Genomic DNA, 18468 nt, shown 5'->3' with positions numbered 1-18468 from the left:
GAACGGAGTCTCACTCAGTGTGTGTGCTCCTGGAATGGAGTCTCACTCAGTGTGTGTGCTCCAACGGAGTCTCACTCAGTGTGTGTGCTCCAGGAACGGAGTCTCACTCAGTGTGAGTGCTCCTGGAACGGAGTCTCACTCAGTGTGTGTGCTCCAGGAACGGAGTCTCACTCAGTGTGTGTGCTCCAGGAACGGGGTCTCACTCAGTGTGAGTGCTCCAGGAACGGAGTCTCACTCAGTGTGTGTGCTCCAGGAACGGAGTCTCACTCGGTGTGTGTGCTCCAGGAACGTCTCACTCGGTGTGTGTGCTCCAGGAACGGAGTCTCACTCGGTGTGTGTGCTCCAGGAACGGAGTCTCACTCAGTGTGTGTGCTCCAGGAACGGAGTCTCACTCAGTGTGTGTGCTCCAGGAACGTCTCACTCGGTGTGTGTGCTCCAGGAACGGAGTCTCACTCGGTGTGTGTGCTCCAGGAACGGAGTCTCACTCAGTGTGTGTGCTCCAGGAACGGAGTCTCACTCAGTGTGTGTGCTCCAGGAACGGAGTCTCACTCAGTGTGAGTGCTCCTGGAACGGAGTCTCACTCAGTGTGTGTGCTCCAACGGAGTCTCACTCAGTGTGTGTGCTCCAGGAACGGAGTCTCACTCAGTGTGAGTGCTCCTGGAACGGAGTCTCACTCAGTGTGTGTGCTCCAGGAACGGAGTCTCACTCGGTGTGAGTGCTTCAACAGAGTCTCACTCAGTGTGTGTGCTCCAGGAACGGAGTCTCACTCAGTGTGTGTGCTCCAGGAACGGAGTCTCACTCAGTGTGTGTGCTCCAGGAACGGAGTCTCACTCAGTGTGTGTGCTCCAGGAACGGAGTCTCACTCAGTGTGAGTGCTCCAGGAACGGAGTCTCACTCAGTGTGAGTGCTCCAGGAACGGAGTCTCACTCAGTGTGTGTGCTCCAGGAACGGAGTCTCACTCAGTGTGTGTGCTTCAACGGAGTCTCACTCAGTGTGTGCGCTCCAGGAACGGAGTCTCACTCAGTGTGTGCGCTCCAGGAACGGAGTCTCACTCAGTGTGTGTGCTTCAACGGAGTCTCACTCAGTGTGTGTGCTCCAGGAACGGGGTCTCACTCAGTGTGTGTGCTTCAACGGAGTCTCACTCAGTGTGTGCGCTCCAGGAACGGAGTCTCACTCAGTGTGTGCGCTCCAGGAACGGAGTCTCACTCAGTGTGAGTGCTCCAGGAACGGAGTCTCACTCAGTGTGTGTGCTCCAGGAACGGAGTCTCACTCAGTGTGAGTGCTCCAGGAACGGAGTCTCACTCAGTGTGAGTGCTTCAACAGAGTCTCACTCAGTGTGTGTGCTCCAGGAACGGAGTCTCACTCAGTGTGTGTGCTCCAGGAACGAGTCTCACTCAGTGTGTGTGCTCCAGGAACGGAGTCTCACTCAGTGTGTGTGCTCCAACGGAGTCTCACTCAGTGTGTGTGCTCCAGGAACGGAGTCTCACTCAGTGTGTGCGCTCCAGGAACGGAGTCTCACTCAGTGTGTGCGCTCCAGGAAAGGAGTCTCACTCAGTGTGTGCGCTCCAGGAACGGAGTCTCACTCAGTGTGAGTGCTCCAGGAACGGAGTCTCACTCAGTGTGAGTGCTTCAACGGAGTCTCACTCAGTGTGTGTGCTTCAACGGAGTCTCACTCAGTGTGTGTAGTCCAGGAACGGAGTCTCACTCAGTGTGAGTGCTCCAGGAAAGGAGTCTCACTCAGTGTGTGTGCTCCAGGAACGGAGTCTCACTAAGTGTGAGCGCTCCAGGAACGGAGTCTCACTCAGTGTGTGTGCTCCAGGAACGGGGTCTCACTCAGTGTGTGTGCTTCAACGGAGTCTCACTCAGTGTGAGTGCTCCAGGAACGGAGTCTCACTCAGTGTGTGTGCTTCAACAGAGTCTCACTCAGTGTGTGTGCTCCAGGAACGGGGTCTCACTCAGTGTGAGTGCTCCAGGAACGGAGTCTCACTCAGTGTGTGTGATCCTGGAACGGAGTCTCACTCAGTGTGAGTGCTTCAACAGAGTCTCACTCAGTGTGTGTGCTCCAGGAACGGGGTCTCACTCAGTGTGAGTGCTCCAGGAACGGAGTCTCACTCAGTGTGTGTGCTCCAGGAACGGAGTCTCACTCAGTGTGAGTGCTCCAGGAACGGAGTCTCACTCAGTGTGAGTGCTCCAGGAATGGAGTCTCACTCAGTGTGAGTGCTTCAACGGAGTCTCACTCAGTGTGTGTGCTTCAACGGAGTCTCACTCAGTGTGAGTGCTCCAGGAACGGAGTCTCACTCAGTGTGTGTGCTCCAGGAACGGAGTCTCACTCAGTGTGAGTGCTCCAGGAACGGAGTCTCACTCGGTGTGTGTGCTCCAGGAACGGAGTCTCACTCGGTGTGTGTGCTCCAGGAACGGAGTCTCACTCGGTGTGAGTGCTCCAGGAACGGAGTCTCACTCGGTGTGTGTGCTCCAGGAACGGGGTCTCACTCGGTGTGTGTGCTCCAGGAACGGGGTCTCACTCGGTGTGTGTGCTCCAGGAACGGGGTCTCACTCGGTGTGAGTGCTCTAGGAACGGAGTCTCACTCGGTGTGTGTGCTCCAGGAACGGAGTCTCACTCGGTGTGAGTGCTCCAGGAACGGAGTCTCACTCGGTGTGAGTGCTTCAACGGAGTCTCACTCAGTGTGAGTGCTCCAGGAACGGAGTCTCACTCAGTGTGAGTGCTCCAGGAAAGGAGTCTCACTCAGTGTGTGTGCTCCAGGAACGGAGTCTCACTCAGTGTGAGTGCTTCAACGGAGTCTCACTCAGTGTGAGTGCTCCAGGAACGGAGTCTCACTCAGTGTGTGTGCTCCAGGACGGGAGTCTCACTCAGTGTGTGTGCTCCAGGAACGGAGTCTCACTCAGTGTGTGTGCTCCAGGAACGGAGTCTCACTCAGTGTGAGTGCTTCAACGGAGTCTCACTCAGTATGAGTGCTCCAGGAACGGAGTCTCACTCAGTGTGTGTGCTCCAGGAACGGAGTCTCACTCAGTGTGTGTGCTTCAACGGAGTCTCACTCAGTATGAGTGCTCCAGGAACGGAGTCTCACTCAGTGTGTGTGCTCCAGGAACGGAGTCTCACTCAGTGTGTGTGCTCCAGGAACGGAGTCTCACTCAGTGTGAGTGCTTCAACAGAGTCTCACTCAGTGTGTGTGCTCCAGGAACGGAGTCTCACTCAGTGTGTGTGCTCCAGGAACGGAGTCTCACTCAGTGTGTGTGCTCCAGGAACGGAGTCTCACTCAGTGTGAGCGCTCCAGGAACGGAGTCTCACTCAGTGTGTGTGCTCCAGGAACGGAGTCTCACTCAGTGTGAGTGCTTCAACAGAGTCTCACTCAGTGTGTGTGCTCCAACGGAGTCTCACTCAGTGTGTGCGCTCCAGGAACGGAGTCTCACTCAGTGTGTGCGCTCCAGGAACGGAGTCTCACTCAGTGTGTGTGCTTCAACGGAGTCTCACTCAGTGTGTGTGCTCCAGGAACGGAGTCTCACTCAGTGTGAGTGCTCCAGGAACGGAGTCTCACTCAGTGTGTGCTCCAGGAACGGAGTCTCACTCAGTGTGAGTGCTCCAGGAACGGAGTCTCACTCAGTGTGAGTGCTCCAGGAACGGAGTCTCACTCAGTGTGTGTGCTCCAGGAACGGAGTCTCACTCAGTGTGAGTGCTCCAGGAACGGAGTCTCACTCAGTGTGAGTGCTCCAGGAACGGAGTCTCACTCAGTGTGTGTGCTCCAGGAACGGAGTCTCACTCAGTGTGTGTGCTCCAGGAACGGAGTCTCACTCAGTGTGTGTGCTCCAGGAACGGAGTCTCACTCAGTGTGTGTGCTCCAGGAACGGAGTCTCACTCAGTGTGTGTGCTTCAACGGAGTCTCACTCAGTGTGTGTGCTCCAGGAACGGGGTCTCACTCAGTGTGAGTGCTCCAGGAAAGGAGTCTCACTCAGTGTGTGTGCTCCAGGAACGGAGTCTCACTCAGTGTGTGTGCTCCAGGAACGGAGTCTCACTCAGTGTGTGTGCTCCAGGAACGGAGTCTCACTCGGTGTGTGTGCTCCAGGAACGGAGTCTCACTCAGTGTGTGTGCTCCAGGAACAGAGTCTCACTCAGTGTGTGTGCTCCTGGAACGGAGTCTCACTCAGTGTGTGTGCTCCAGGAACAGAGTCTCACTCAGTGTGTGTGCTCCAGGAACGGAGTCTCACTCAGTGTGTGTGCTTCAACGGAGTCTCACTCAGTGTGTGTGCTCCAGGAACGGAGTCTCACTGAGTGTGAGCGCTCTAGGAACGGAGTCTCACTCAGTGTGTGTGCTTCAACGGAGTCTCACTCAGTGTGTGTGCTTCAACGGAGTCTCACTCAGTGTGAGTGCTCCAGGAACGGAGTCTCACTCAGTGTGTGTGCTCCAGGAACGGAGTCTCACTCAGTGTGTGTGCTTCAACAGAGTCTCACTCAGTGTGTGTGCTCCAGGAACGGGGTCTCACTCAGTGTGAGTGCTCCAGGAACGGAGTCTCACTCAGTGTGTGTGCTCCAGGAACGGAGTCTCACTCAGTGTGTGTGCTCCAGGAACGGGGTCTCACTCAGTGTGTGTGCTCCAGGAACGGAGTCTCACTCAGTGTGTGTGCTCCAGGAACGGGGTCTCACTCAGTGTGAGTGCTCCAGGAACGGAGTCTCACTCAGTGTGTGTGCTCCAGGAACGGAGTCTCACTCAGTGTGAGTGCTCCAGGAACGGAGTCTCACTCAGTGTGTGTGCTCCAGGAACGGAGTCTCACTCAGTGTGTGTGCTCCAGGAACGGGGTCTCACTCAGTGTGAGTGCTCCAGGAACGGAGTCTCACTCAGTGTGAGTGCTTCAACGGAGTCTCACTCAGTGTGATTGCTCCAGGAACGGAGTCTCACTCAGTGTGAGTGCTCCAGGAACGGAGTCTCACTCAGTGTGAGTGCTTCAACGGAGTCTCACTCAGTGTGAGTGCTCCAGGAACGGAGTCTCACTCAGTGTGTGTGCTCCAGGAACGGAGTCTCACTCAGTGTGAGTGCTCCAGGAACGGAGTCTCACTCAGTGTGTGTGCTCCAGGAACGGAGTCTCACTCAGTGTGAGTGCTCCAGGAACGGAGTCTCACTCAGTGTGTGTGCTCAAGGAACGGAGTCTCACTCAGTGTGTGTGCTCCAGGAACGGAGTCTCACTCAGTGTGAGTGCTCCAGGAACGGAGTCTCACTCAGTGTGTGTGCTCCAGGAACGGAGTCTCACTCAGTGTGTGTGCTCCAGGAACGGAGTCTCACTCAGTGTGAGTGCTCCAGGAACGGAGTCTCACTCAGTGTGTGCGCTCCAGGAACGGAGTCTCACTCAGTGTGTGCGCTCCAGGAACGGAGTCTCACTCAGTGTGAGTGCTCCAGGAACGGAGTCTCACTCAGTGTGTGCGCTCCAGGAACGGAGTCTCACTCAGTGTGTGCGATCCAGGAACGGAGTCTCACTCAGTGTGTGCGCTCCAGGAACGGAGTCTCACTCAGTGTGTGCGCTCCAGGAACGGAGTCTCACTCAGTGTGTGTGCTCCAGGAACGGAGTCTCACTCAGTGTGTGTGCTTCAACGGAGTCTCACTCAGTGTGAGTGCTCCAGGAACGGAGTCTCACTCAGTGTGTGTGCTTCAACGGAGTCTCACTCAGTGTGTGTGCTCAAGGAACGGAGTCTCACTCAGTGTGTGTGCTCCAGGAACGGAGTCTCACTCAGTGTGTGTGCTCCAGGAACGGAGTCTCACTCAGTGTGAGTGCTCCAGGAACGGAGTCTCACTCAGTGTGTGCGCTCCAGGAACGGAGTCTCACTCAGTGTGTGCGCTCCAGGAACGGAGTCTCACTCAGTGTGTGTGCTCCAGGAACGGAGTCTCACTCAGTGTGTGCGATCCAGGAACGGAGTCTCACTCAGTGTGTGCGCTCCAGGAACGGAGTCTCACTCAGTGTGTGCGCTCCAGGAACGGAGTCTCACTCAGTGTGTGTGCTCCAGGAACGGAGTCTCACTCAGTGTGTGTGCTTCAACGGAGTCTCACTCAGTGTGAGTGCTCCAGGAACGGAGTCTCACTCAGTGTGTGTGCTCCAGGAACGGAGTCTCACTCAGTGTGTGTGCTTCAACAGAGTCTCACTGAGTGTGAGCGCTGCAGGAACGGAGTCTCACTCAGTGTGTGTGCTTCAACAGAGTCTCACTCAGTGTGTGTGCTCCAGGAACGTGGTCTCACTCAGTGTGAGTGCTCCAGGAACGGAGTCTCACTCAGTGTGTGTGCTCCTGGAACGGAGTCTCACTCAGTGTGAGTGCTTCAACAGAGTCTCACTCAGTGTGTGTGCTCCAGGAACGGGGTCTCACTCAGTGTGAGCGCTCCAGGAACGGAGTCTCACTCAGTGTGTGTGCTCCAGGAACGGAGTCTCACTCAGTGTGAGTGCTTCAACGGAGTCTCACTCAGTGTGAGTGCTCCAGGAACGGAGTCTCACTCAGTGTGAGTGCTCCAGGAACGGAGTCTCACTCAGTGTGAGTGCTCCAGGAACGGAGTCTCACTCAGTGTGAGTGCTTCAACGGAGTCTCACTCAGTGTGTGTGCTCCAGGAACGGAGTCTCACTCAGTGTGTGTGCTCCAGGAACGGAGTCTCACTCAGTGTGAGTGCTTCAACGGAGTCTCACTCAGTGTGAGTGCTCCAGGAACGGAGTCTCACTCAGTGTGTGTGCTCCAGGAAAGGAGTCTCACTCAGTGTGTGTGCTTCAACGGAGTCTCACTCAGTTTGAGTGCTCCAGGAACGGAGTCTCACTCAGTGTGTGTGCTCCAGGAACGGGGTCTCACTCAGTGTGTGTGCTTCAACGGAGTCTCACTCAGTGTGAGTGCTCCAGGAACGGAGTCTCACTCAGTGTGAGTGCTTCAACGGAGTCTCACTCAGTGTGTGTGCTTCAACGGAGTCTCACTCAGTGTGTGCGCTCCAGGAACGGAGTCTCACTCAGTGTGTGCGCTCCAGGAACGGAGTCTCACTCAGTGTGTGCGATCCAGGAACGGAGTCTCACTCAGTGTGTGCGCTCCAGGAACGGAGTCTCACTCAGTGTGAGTGCTCCAGGAACGGAGTCTCACTCAGTGTGTGTGCTCCAGGAACGGAGTCTCACTCAGTGTGTGTGCTCCAGGAACGGAGTCTCACTCAGTGTGTGCGCTCCAGGAACGGAGTCTCACTCAGTGTGAGTGCTCCAGGAACGGAGTCTCACTCAGTGTGAGTGCTCCAGGAACGGAGTCTCACTCAGTGTGAGTGCTTCAACGGAGTCTCACTCAGTGTGTGTGCTTCAACGGAGTCTCACTCAGTGTGAGTGCTCCAAGAAAGGAGTCTCACTCAGTGTGTGTGCTCCAGGAACGGAGTCTCACTCAGTGTGTGTGCTCCAGGAACGGAGTCTCACTCAGTGTGTGTGCTCCAGGAACGGGGTCTCACTCAGTGTGTGTGCTTCAACGGAGTCTCACTCAGTGTGAGTGCTCCAGGAACGGAGTCTCACTCAGTGTGTGCGCTCCAGGAACGGAGTCTCACTCAGTGTGTGCGCTCCAGGAACGGAGTCTCACTCAGTGTGTGTGCTCCAGGAACGGAGTCTCACTCAGTGTGAGTGCTTCAACAGAGTCTCACTGAGTGTGAGCGCTCTAGGAACGGAGTCTCACTCAGTGTGTGTGCTTCAACAGAGTCTCACTCAGTGTGTGTGCTCCAGGAACGGGGTCTCACTCAGTGTGAGTGCTCCAGGAACGGAGTCTCACTCAGTGTGTGTGATCCTGGAACGGAGTCTCACTCAGTGTGAGTGCTTCAACAGAGTCTCACTCAGTGTGAGTGCTCCAGGAACGGAGTCTCACTCAGTGTGAGTGCTCCAGGAACGGAGTCTCACTCGGTGTGAGTGCTTCAACGGAGTCTCACTCAGTGTGAGTGCTCCAGGAACGGAGTCTCACTCAGTGTGAGTGCTCCAGGAAAGGAGTCTCACTCAGTGTGTGTGCTCCAGGAACGGAGTCTCACTCAGTGTGAGTGCTCCAGGAACGGAGTCTCACTCAGTGTGAGTGCTCCAGGAAAGGAGTCTCACTCAGTGTGTGTGCTCCAGGAACGGAGTCTCACTCAGTGTGAGTGCTCCAGGAACGGAGTCTCACTCAGTGTGTGTGCTCCAGGAACGGAGTCTCACTCAGTGTGTGTGCTTCAACGGAGTCTCACTCAGTGTGAGTGCTCCAGGAACGGAGTCTCACTCAGTGTGTGTGCTCCAGGAACGGAGTCTCACTCAGTGTGAGTGCTCCAGGAACGGAGTCTCACTCAGTGTGAGTGCTTCAACGGAGTCTCACTCAGTGTGAGTGCTCCAGAAACGGAGTCTCACTCAGTGTGTGTGCTCCAGGACGGGAGTCTCACTCAGTGTGTGTGCTCCAGGAACGGAGTCTCACTCAGTGTGTGTGCTCCAGGAACGGAGTCTCACTCAGTGTGAGTGCTTCAACAGAGTCTCACTCAGTGTGTGTGCTCCAGGAACGGAGTCTCACTCAGTGTGTGTGCTCCAGGAACGGAGTCTCACTCAGTGTGTGTGCTCCAGGAACGGAGTCTCACTCAGTGTGAGTGCTTCAACGGAGTCTCACTCAGTATGAGTGCTCCAGGAACGGAGTCTCACTCAGTGTGTGTGCTCCAGGAACGGAGTCTCACTCAGTGTGTGTGCTTCAACGGAGTCTCACTCAGTATGAGTGCTCCAGGAACGGAGTCTCACTCAGTGTGTGTGCTCCAGGAACGGAGTCTCACTCAGTGTGTGTGCTCCAGGAACGGAGTCTCACTCAGTGTGAGTGCTTCAACAGAGTCTCACTCAGTGTGAGCGCTCCAGGAACGGAGTCTCACTCAGTGTGTGTGCTCCAGGAACGGAGTCTCACTCAGTGTGTGTGCTTCAACAGAGTCTCACTCAGTGTGTGTGCTCCAACGGAGTCTCACTCAGTGTGTGCGCTCCAGGAACGGAGTCTCACTCAGTGTGTGCGCTCCAGGAACGGAGTCTCACTCAGTGTGTGTGCTTCAACGGAGTCTCACTCAGTGTGTGTGCTCCAGGAACGGAGTCTCACTCAGTGTGAGTGCTCCAGGAACGGAGTCTCACTCAGTGTGTGCTCCAGGAACGGAGTCTCACTCAGTGTGAGTGCTCCAGGAACGGAGTCTCACTCAGTGTGTGTGCTCCAGGAACGGAGTCTCACTCAGTGTGAGTGCTCCAGGAACGGAGTCTCACTCAGTGTGAGTGCTCCAGGAACGGAGTCTCACTCAGTGTGAGTGCTCCAGGAACGGAGTCTCACTCAGTGTGTGTGCTCCAGGAACGGAGTCTCACTCAGTGTGTGTGCTCCAGGAACGGAGTCTCACTCAGTGTGTGTGCTCCAGGAACGGAGTCTCACTCAGTGTGTGTGCTCCAGGAACGGAGTCTCACTCAGTGTGTGTCCTTCAACGGAGTCTCACTCAGTGTGTGTGCTCCAGGAACGGAGTCTCACTCAGTGTGAGTGCTCCAGGAACGGAGTCTCACTCAGTGTGTGTGCTCCAGGAACGGAGTCTCACTCAGTGTGTGTGCTCCAGGAACGGAGTCTCACTCAGTGTGTGTGCTCCAGGAACGGAGTCTCACTCAGTGTGTGTGCTTCAACGGAGTCTCACTCAGTGTGTGTGCTCCAGGAACGGAGTCTCACTCAGTGTGAGTGCTCCAGGAACGGAGTCTCACTCAGTGTGTGTGCTTCAACGGAGTCTCACTCAGTGTGTGTGCTTCAACGGAGTCTCACTCAGTGTGAGTGCTCCAGGAACGGAGTCTCACTCAGTGTGTGTGCTCCAGGAACGGAGTCTCACTCAGTGTGTGTGCTTCAACAGAGTCTCACTCAGTGTGTGTGCTCCAGGAACGGGGTCTCACTCAGTGTGAGTGCTCCAGGAACGGAGTCTCACTCAGTGTGTGTGCTCCAGGAACGGAGTCTCACTCATTGTGTGTGCTCCAGGAACGGGGTCTCACTCAGTGTGTGTGCTCCAGGAACGGAGTCTCACTCAGTGTGTGTGCTCCAGGAACGGGGTCTCACTCAGTGTGAGTGCTCCAGGAACGGAGTCTCACTCAGTGTGTGTGCTCCAGGAACGGAGTCTCACTCAGTGTGAGTGCTCCAGGAACGGAGTCTCACTCAGTGTGATTGCTCCAGGAACGGAGTCTCACTCAGTGTGAGTGCTCCAGGAACGGAGTCTCACTCAGTGTGAGTGCTTCAACGGAGTCTCACTCAGTGTGAGTGCTCCAGGAACGGAGTCTCACTCAGTGTGTGTGCTCCAGGAACGGAGTCTCACTCAGTGTGAGTGCTCCAGGAACGGAGTCTCACTCAGTGTGTGTGCTCCAGGAACGGAGTCTCACTCAGTGTGAGTGCTCCAGGAACGGAGTCTCACTCAGTGTGTGTGCTCAAGGAACGGAGTCTCACTCAGTGTGTGTGCTCCAGGAACGGAGTCTCACTCAGTGTGAGTGCTCCAGGAACGGAGTCTCACTCAGTGTGTGTGCTCAAGGAACGGAGTCTCACTCAGTGTGTGTGCTCCAGGAACGGAGTCTCACTCAGTGTGAGTGCTCCAGGAACGGAGTCTCACTCAGTGTGTGCGCTCCAGGAACGGAGTCTCACTCAGTGTGTGCGCTCCAGGAACGGAGTCTCACTCAGTGTGAGTGCTCCAGGAACGGAGTCTCACTCAGTGTGTGCGCTCCAGGAACGGAGTCTCACTCAGTGTGTGCGATCCAGGAACGGAGTCTCACTCAGTGTGTGCGCTCCAGGAACGGAGTCTCACTCAGTGTGTGCGCTCCAGGAACGGAGTCTCACTCAGTGTGTGTGCTCCAGGAACGGAGTCTCACTCAGTGTGTGTGCTTCAACGGAGTCTCACTCAGTGTGAGTGCTCCAGGAACGGAGTCTCACTCAGTGTGTGTGCTCCAGGAACGGAGTCTCACTCAGTGTGTGTGCTTCAACGGAGTCTCACTCAGTGTGTGTGCTCAAGGAACGGAGTCTCACTCAGTGTGTGTGCTCCAGGAACGGAGTCTCACTCAGTGTGTGTGCTCCAGGAACGGAGTCTCACTCAGTGTGAGTGCTCCAGGAACGGAGTCTCACTCAGTGTGTGCGCTCCAGGAACGGAGTCTCACTCAGTGTGTGCGCTCCAGGAACGGAGTCTCACTCAGTGTGTGTGCTCCAGGAACGGAGTCTCACTCAGTGTGTGCGATCCAGGAACGGAGTCTCACTCAGTGTGTGCGCTCCAGGAACGGAGTCTCACTCAGTGTGTGCGCTCCAGGAACGGAGTCTCACTCAGTGTGTGTGCTCCAGGAACGGAGTCTCACTCAGTGTGTGTGCTTCAACGGAGTCTCACTCAGTGTGAGTGCTCCAGGAACGGAGTCTCACTCAGTGTGTGTGCTCCAGGAACGGAGTCTCACTCAGTGTGTGTGCTTCAACAGAGTCTCACTGAGTGTGAGCGCTGCAGGAACGGAGTCTCACTCAGTGTGTGTGCTTCAACAGAGTCTCACTCAGTGTGTGTGCTCCAGGAACGGGGTCTCACTCAGTGTGAGCGCTCCAGGAACGGAGTCTCACTCAGTGTGTGTGCTCCAGGAACGGAGTCTCACTCAGTGTGAGTGCTTCAACGGAGTCTCACTCAGTGTGAGTGCTCCAGGAACGGAGTCTCACTCAGTGTGAGTGCTCCAGGAACGGAGTCTCACTCAGTGTGAGTGCTCCAGGAACGGAGTCTCACTCAGTGTGAGTGCTTCAACGGAGTCTCACTCAGTGTGTGTGCTCCAGGAACGGAGTCTCACTCAGTGTGTGCGCTCCAGGAACGGAGTCTCACTCAGTGTGTGCGCTCCAGGAACGGAGTCTCACTCAGTGTGTGCGCTCCAGGAACGGAGTCTCACTCAGTGTGAGTGCTCCAGGAACGGAGTCTCACTCAGTGTGTGTGCTCAAGGAACGGAGTCTCACTCAGTGTGTGTGCTCCAGGAACGGAGTCTCACTCAGTGTGAGTGCTCCAGGAACGGAGTCTCACTCAGTGTGTGCGCTCCAGGAACGGAGTCTCACTCAGTGTGAGTGCTCCAGGAACGGAGTCTCACTCAGTGTGTGCGCTCCAGGAACGGAGTCTCACTCAGTGTGTGCGCTCCAGGAACGGAGTCTCACTCAGTGTGTGCGATCCAGGAACGGAGTCTCACTCAGTGTGTGCGCTCCAGGAACGGAGTCTCACTCAGTGTGTGCGCTCCAGGAACGGAGTCTCACTCAGTGTGTGCGCTCCAGGAACGGAGTCTCACTCAGTGTGTGTGCTCCAGGAACGGAGTCTCACTCAGTGTGTGTGCTTCAACGGAGTCTCACTCAGTATGAGTGCTCCAGGAACGGAGTCTCACTCAGTGTGTGTGCTCCAGGAACGGAGTCTCACTCAGTGTGTGTGCTCCAGGAACGGAGTCTCACTCAGTGTGAGTGCTTCAACAGAGTCTCACTCAGTGTGAGCGCTCCAGGAACGGAGTCTCACTCAGTGTGTGTGCTCCAGGAACGGAGTCTCACTCAGTGTGAGTGCTTCAACAGAGTCTCACTCAGTGTGTGTGCTCCAACGGAGTCTCACTCAGTGTGTGCGCTCCAGGAACGGAGTCTCACTCAGTGTGTGCGCTCCAGGAACGGAGTCTCACTCAGTGTGTGTGCTTCAACGGAGTCTCACTCAGTGTGTGTGCTCCAGGAACGGAGTCTCACTCAGTGTGAGTGCTCCAGGAACGGAGTCTCACTCAGTGTGTGCTCCAGGAACGGAGTCTCACTCAGTGTGAGTGCTCCAGGAATGGAGTCTCACTCAGTGTGTGTGCTCCAGGAACGGAGTCTCACTCAGTGTGAGTGCTCCAGGAACGGAGTCTCACTCAGTGTGAGTGCTCCAGGAACGGAGTCTCACTCAGTGTGTGTGCTCCAGGAACGGAGTCTCACTCAGTGTGTGTGCTCCAGGAACGGAGTCTCACTCAGTGTGTGTGCTCCAGGAACGGAGTCTCACTCAGTGTGTGTGCTCCAGGAACGGAGTCTCACTCAGTGTGTGTGCTTCAACGGAGTCTCACTCAGTGTGTGTGCTCCAGGAACGGGGTCTCACTCAGTGTGAGTGCTCCAGGAACGGAGTCTCACTCAGTGTGTGTGCTCCAGGAACGGAGTCTCACTCAGTGTGTGTGCTCCAGGAACGGAGTCTCACTCAGTGTGTGTGCTCCAGGAACGGAGTCTCACTCAGTGTGTGTGCTTCAACGGAGTCTCACTCAGTGTGTGTGCTCCAGGAACGGAGTCTCACTGAGTGTGAGCGCTCTAGGAACGGAGTCTCACTCAGTGTGTGTGCTTCAACGGAGTCTCACTCAGTGTGTGTGCTTCAACGGAGTCTCACTCAGTGTGTGTGCTCCAGGAACGGAGTCTCACTCAGTGTGAGTGCTCCAGGAACGGAGTCTCACTCAGTGTGTGTGCTTCAACAGAGTCTCACTCAGTGTGTGTGCTCCAGGAACGGGGTCTCACTCAGTGTGAGTGCTCCAGGAACGGAGTCTCACTCAGTGTGTGTGCTCCAGGAACGGAGTCTCACTCAGTGTGTGTGCTCCAGGAACGGGGTCTCACTCAGTGTGTGTGCTCCAGGAACGGAGTCTCACTCAGTGTGTGTGCTCCAGGAACGGGGTCTCACTCAGTGTGAGTGCTCCAGGAACGGAGTCTCACTCAGTGTGTGTGCTCCAGGAACGGAGTCTCACTCAGTGTGAGTGCTCCAGGAACGGAGTCTCACTCAGTGTGATTGCTCCAGGAACGGAGTCTCACTCAGTGTGAGTGCTCCAGGAACGGAGTCTCACTCAGTGTGAGTGCTTCAACGGAGTCTCACTCAGTGTGAGTGCTCCAGGAACGGAGTCTCACTCAGTGTGTGTGCTCCAGGAACGGAGTCTCACTCAGTGTGAGTGCTCCAGGAACGGAGTCTCACTCAGTGTGTGTGCTCCAGGAACGGAGTCTCACTCAGTGTGAGTGCTCCAGGAACGGAGTCTCACTCAGTGTGTGTGCTCCAGGAACGGCGTCTCACTCAGTGTGTGTGCTCCAGGAACGGAGTCTCACTCAGTGTGAGTGCTCCAGGAACGGAGTCTCACTCAGTGTGTGTGCTCAAGGAACGGAGTCTCACTCAGTGTGTGTGCTCCAGGAACGGAGTCTCACTCAGTGTGAGTGCTCCAGGAACGGAGTCTCACTCAGTGTGTGCGCTCCAGGAACGGAGTCTCACTCAGTGTGTGCGCTCCAGGAACGGAGTCTCACTCAGTGTGAGTGCTCCAGGAACGGAGTCTCACTCAGTGTGTGCGCTCCAGGAACGGAGTCTCACTCAGTGTGTGCGCTCCAGGAACGGAGTCTCACTCAGTGTGTGCGCTCCAGGAACGGAGTCTCACTCAGTGTGTGCGCTCCAGGAACGGAGTCTCACTCAGTGTGTGTGCTCCAGGAACGGAGTCTCACTCAGTGTGTGTGCTTCAACGGAGTCTCACTCAGTGTGAGTGCTCCAGGAACGGAGTCTCACTCAGTGTGTGTGCTCCAGGAACGGAGTCTCACTCAGTGTGTGTGCTTCAACGGAGTCTCACTCAGTGTGTGTGCTCCAGGAACGGAGTCTCACTCAGTGTGTGTGCTCCAGGAACGGAGTCTCACTCAGTGTGTGTGCTCCAGGAACGGAGTCTCACTCAGTGTGAGTGCTCCAGGAACGGAGTCTCACTCAGTGTGTGCGCTCCAGGAACGGAGTCTCACTCAGTGTGTGTGCTCCAGGAACGGAGTCTCACTCAGTGTGTGTGCTCCAGGAACGGAGTCTCACTCAGTGTGTGCGATCCAGGAACGGAGTCTCACTCAGTGTGTGCGCTCCAGGAACGGAGTCTCACTCAGTGTGTGCGCTCCAGGATCGGAGTCTCACTCAGTGTGTGTGCTCCAGGAACGGAGTCTCACTCAGTGTGTGTGCTTCAACGGAGTCTCACTCAGTGTGAGTGCTCCAGGAACGGAGTCTCACTCAGTGTGTGTGCTCCAGGAACGGAGTCTCACTCAGTGTGTGTGCTTCAACAGAGTCTCACTGAGTGTGAGCGCTGCAGGAACGGAGTCTCACTCAGTGTGTGTGCTTCAACAGAGTCTCACTCAGTGTGTGTGCTCCAGGAACGGGGTCTCACTCAGTGTGAGCGCTCCAGGAACGGAGTCTCACTCAGTGTGTGTGCTCCAGGAACGGAGTCTCACTCAGTGTGAGTGCTTCAACGGAGTCTCACTCAGTGTGTGTGCTCCAGGAACGGAGTCTCACTCAGTGTGAGTGCTCCAGGAACGGAGTCTCACTCAGTGTGAGTGCTCCAGGAACGGAGTCTCACTCAGTGTGAGTGCTTCAACGGAGTCTCACTCAGTGTGTGTGCTCCAGGAACGGAGTCTCACTCAGTGTGTGCGCTCCAGGAACGGAGTCTCACTCAGTGTGTGCGCTCCAGGAACGGAGTCTCACTCAGAGTGTGCGCTCCAGGAACGGAGTCTCACTCAGTGTGAGTGCTCCAGGAACGGAGTCTCACTCAGTGTGTGTGCTCAAGGAACGGAGTCTCACTCAGTGTGTGTGCTCCAGGAACGGAGTCTCACTCAGTGTGAGTGCTCCAGGAACGGAGTCTCACTCAGTGTGTGCGCTCCAGGAACGGAGTCTCACTCAGTGTGAGTGCTCCAGGAACGGAGTCTCACTCAGTGTGTGCGCTCCAGGAACGGAGTCTCACTCAGTGTGTGCGCTCCAGGAACGGAGTCTCACTCAGTGTGTGCGATCCAGGAACGGAGTCTCACTCAGTGTGTGCGCTCCAGGAACGGAGTCTCACTCAGTGTGTGCGCTCCAGGAACGGAGTCTCACTCAGTGTGTGCGCTCCAGGAACGGAGTCTCACTCAGTGTGTGTGCTCCAGGAACGGAGTCTCACTCAGTGTGTGCGATCCAGGAACGGAGTCTCACTCAGTGTGTGCGCTCCAGGAACGGAGTCTCACTCAGTGTGTGCGCTCCAGGAACGGAGTCTCACTCAGTGTGTGTGCTCCAGGAACGGAGTCTCACTCAGTGTGTGTGCTTCAACGGAGTCTCACTCAGTGTGAGTGCTCCAGGAACGGAGTCTCACTCAGTGTGTGTGCTCCAGGAACGGAGTCTCACTCAGTGTGTGTGCTTCAACAGAGTCTCACTCAGTGTGTGTGCTCCAGGAACGGGGTCTCACTCAGTGTGAGCGCTCCAGGAACGGAGTCTCACTCAGTGTGTGTGCTCCAGGAACGGAGTCTCACTCAGTGTGAGTGCTTCAACGGAGTCTCACTCAGTGTGAGTGCTCCAGGAACGGAGTCTCACTCAGTGTGAGTGCTCCAGGAACGGAGTCTCACTCAGTGTGAGTGCTCCAGGAACGGAGTCTCACTCAGTGTGAGTGCTTCAACGGAGTCTCACTCAGTGTGTGTGCTCCAGGAACGGAGTCTCACTCAGTGTGTGCGCTCCAGGAACGGAGTCTCACTCAGTGTGTGCGCTCCAGGAACGGAGTCTCACTCAGTGTGTGCGATCCAGGAACGGAGTCTCACTCAGTGTGTGCGCTCCAGGAACGGAGTCTCACTCAGTGTGAGTGCTCCAGGAACGGAGTCTCACTCAGTGTGTGTGCTCCAGGAACGGAGTCTCACTCAGTGTGTGTGCTCCAGGAACGGAGTCTCACTCAGTGTGTGCGCTCCAGGAACGGAGTCTCACTCAGTGTGAGTGCTCCAGGAACGGAGTCTCACTCAGTGTGAGTGCTTCAACGGAGTCTCACTCAGTGTGAGTGCTCCAGGAACGGAGTCTCACTCAGTGTGTGCGCTCCAGGAACGGAGTCTCACTCAGTGTGTGCGCTCCAGGAACGGAGTCTCACTCAGTGTGAGTGCTTCAACAGAGTCTCACTGAGTGTGAGCGCTCTAGGAACGGAGTCTCACTCAGTGTGTGTGCTTCAACAGAGTCTCACTCAGTGTGTGTGCTCCAGGAACGGGGTCTCACTCAGTGTGAGTGCTCCAGGAACGGAGTCTCACTCAGTGTGTGTGATCCTGGAACGGAGTCTCACTCAGTGTGAGTGCTTCAACAGAGTCTCACTCAGTGTGAGTGCTCCAGGAACGGAGTCTCACTCAGTGTGAGTGCTCCAGGAACGGAGTCTCACTCAGTGTGAGTGCTCCAGGAACGGAGTCTCACTCAGTGTGAGTGCTCCAGGAACGGAGTCTCACTCAGTGTGAGTGCTTCAACGGAGTCTCACTCAGTGTGTGTGCTCCAGGAACGGAGTCTCACTCAGTGTGTGCGCTCCAGGAACGGAGTCTCACTCAGTGTGTGCGATCCAGGAACGGAGTCTCACTCAGTGTGTGCGCTCCAGGAACGGAGTCTCACTCAGTGTGAGTGCTCCAGGAACGGAGTCTCACTCAGTGTGTGTGCTCCAGGAACGGAGTCTCACTCAGTGTGTGTGCTCCAGGAACGGAGTCTCACTCAGTGTGTGCGCTCCAGGAACGGAGTCTCACTCAGTGTGAGTGCTCCAGGAACGGAGTCTCACTCAGTGTGAGTGCTTCAACGGAGTCTCACTCAGTGTGAGTGCTCCAGGAACGGAGTCTCACTCAGTGTGAGTGCTTCAACGGAGTCTCACTCAGTGTGAGTGCTCCAGGAACGGAGTCTCACTCAGTGTGAGTGCTTCAACGGAGTCTCACTCAGTGTGAGTGCTCCAGGAAAGGAGTCTCACTCAGTGTGTGTGCTCCAGGAACGGAGTCTCACTCAGTGTGTGTGCTCCAGGAACGGAGTCTCACTCAGTGTGTGTGCTCCAGGAACGGGGTCTCACTCAGTGTGTGTGCTTCAACGGAGTCTCACTCAGTGTGAGTGCTCCAGGAACGGAGTCTCACTCAGTGTGTGCGCTCCAGGAACGGAGTCTCACTCAGTGTGTGCGCTCCAGGAACGGAGTCTCACTCAGTGTGAGTGCTTCAACAGAGTCTCACTGAGTGTGAGCGCTCTAGGAACGGAGTCTCACTCAGTGTGTGTGCTTCAACAGAGTCTCACTCAGTGTGTGTGCTCCAGGAACGGGGTCTCACTCAGTGTGAGTGCTCCAGGAACGGAGTCTCACTCAGTGTGTGTGATCCTGGAACGGAGTCTCACTCAGTGTGAGTGCTTCAACAGAGTCTCACTCAGTGTGAGTGCTCCAGGAACGGAGTCTCACTCAGTGTGAGTGCTCCAGGAACGGAGTCTCACTCAGTGTGAGTGCTCCAGGAACGGAGTCTCACTCAGTGTGAGTGCTCCAGGAACGGAGTCTCACTCAGTGTGTGTGCTCCAGGAACGGAGTCTCACTCAGTGTGTGTGCTCCAGGAACGGAGTCTCACTCAGTGTGTGTGCTCCAGGAACGTCTCACTCAGTGTGTGTGCTCCAGGAACGGAGTCTCACTCAGTGTGTGTGCTCCAGGAACGTCTCACTCAGTGTGTGTGCTCCAGGAACGGAGTCTCACTCAGTGTGTGTGCTTCAACGGAGTCTCACTCAGTGTGTG

The 18468-nt window shown here is 55.9% G+C and overlaps 1 protein-coding gene across 2 annotated transcripts in view; it reads right to left on the bottom strand.

The window, feature by feature from the left end:
- The window catches only part of TESMIN (testis expressed metallothionein like protein), a 43003-nt gene that overhangs the window by 6524 nt on the left and 18011 nt on the right, over nucleotides 1–18468 (bottom strand). The gene's annotated exons all lie outside the window — the stretch shown is intronic.

This window comes from Saccopteryx leptura, chromosome 1 (assembly GCF_036850995.1).
Source record: "Saccopteryx leptura isolate mSacLep1 chromosome 1, mSacLep1_pri_phased_curated, whole genome shotgun sequence".
NCBI lineage: Eukaryota > Metazoa > Chordata > Mammalia > Chiroptera > Emballonuridae > Saccopteryx > Saccopteryx leptura.
The sequence above is the reverse complement of the archived record's forward strand: the minus strand, read 5'-3'. Positions and strand labels throughout refer to the sequence as shown.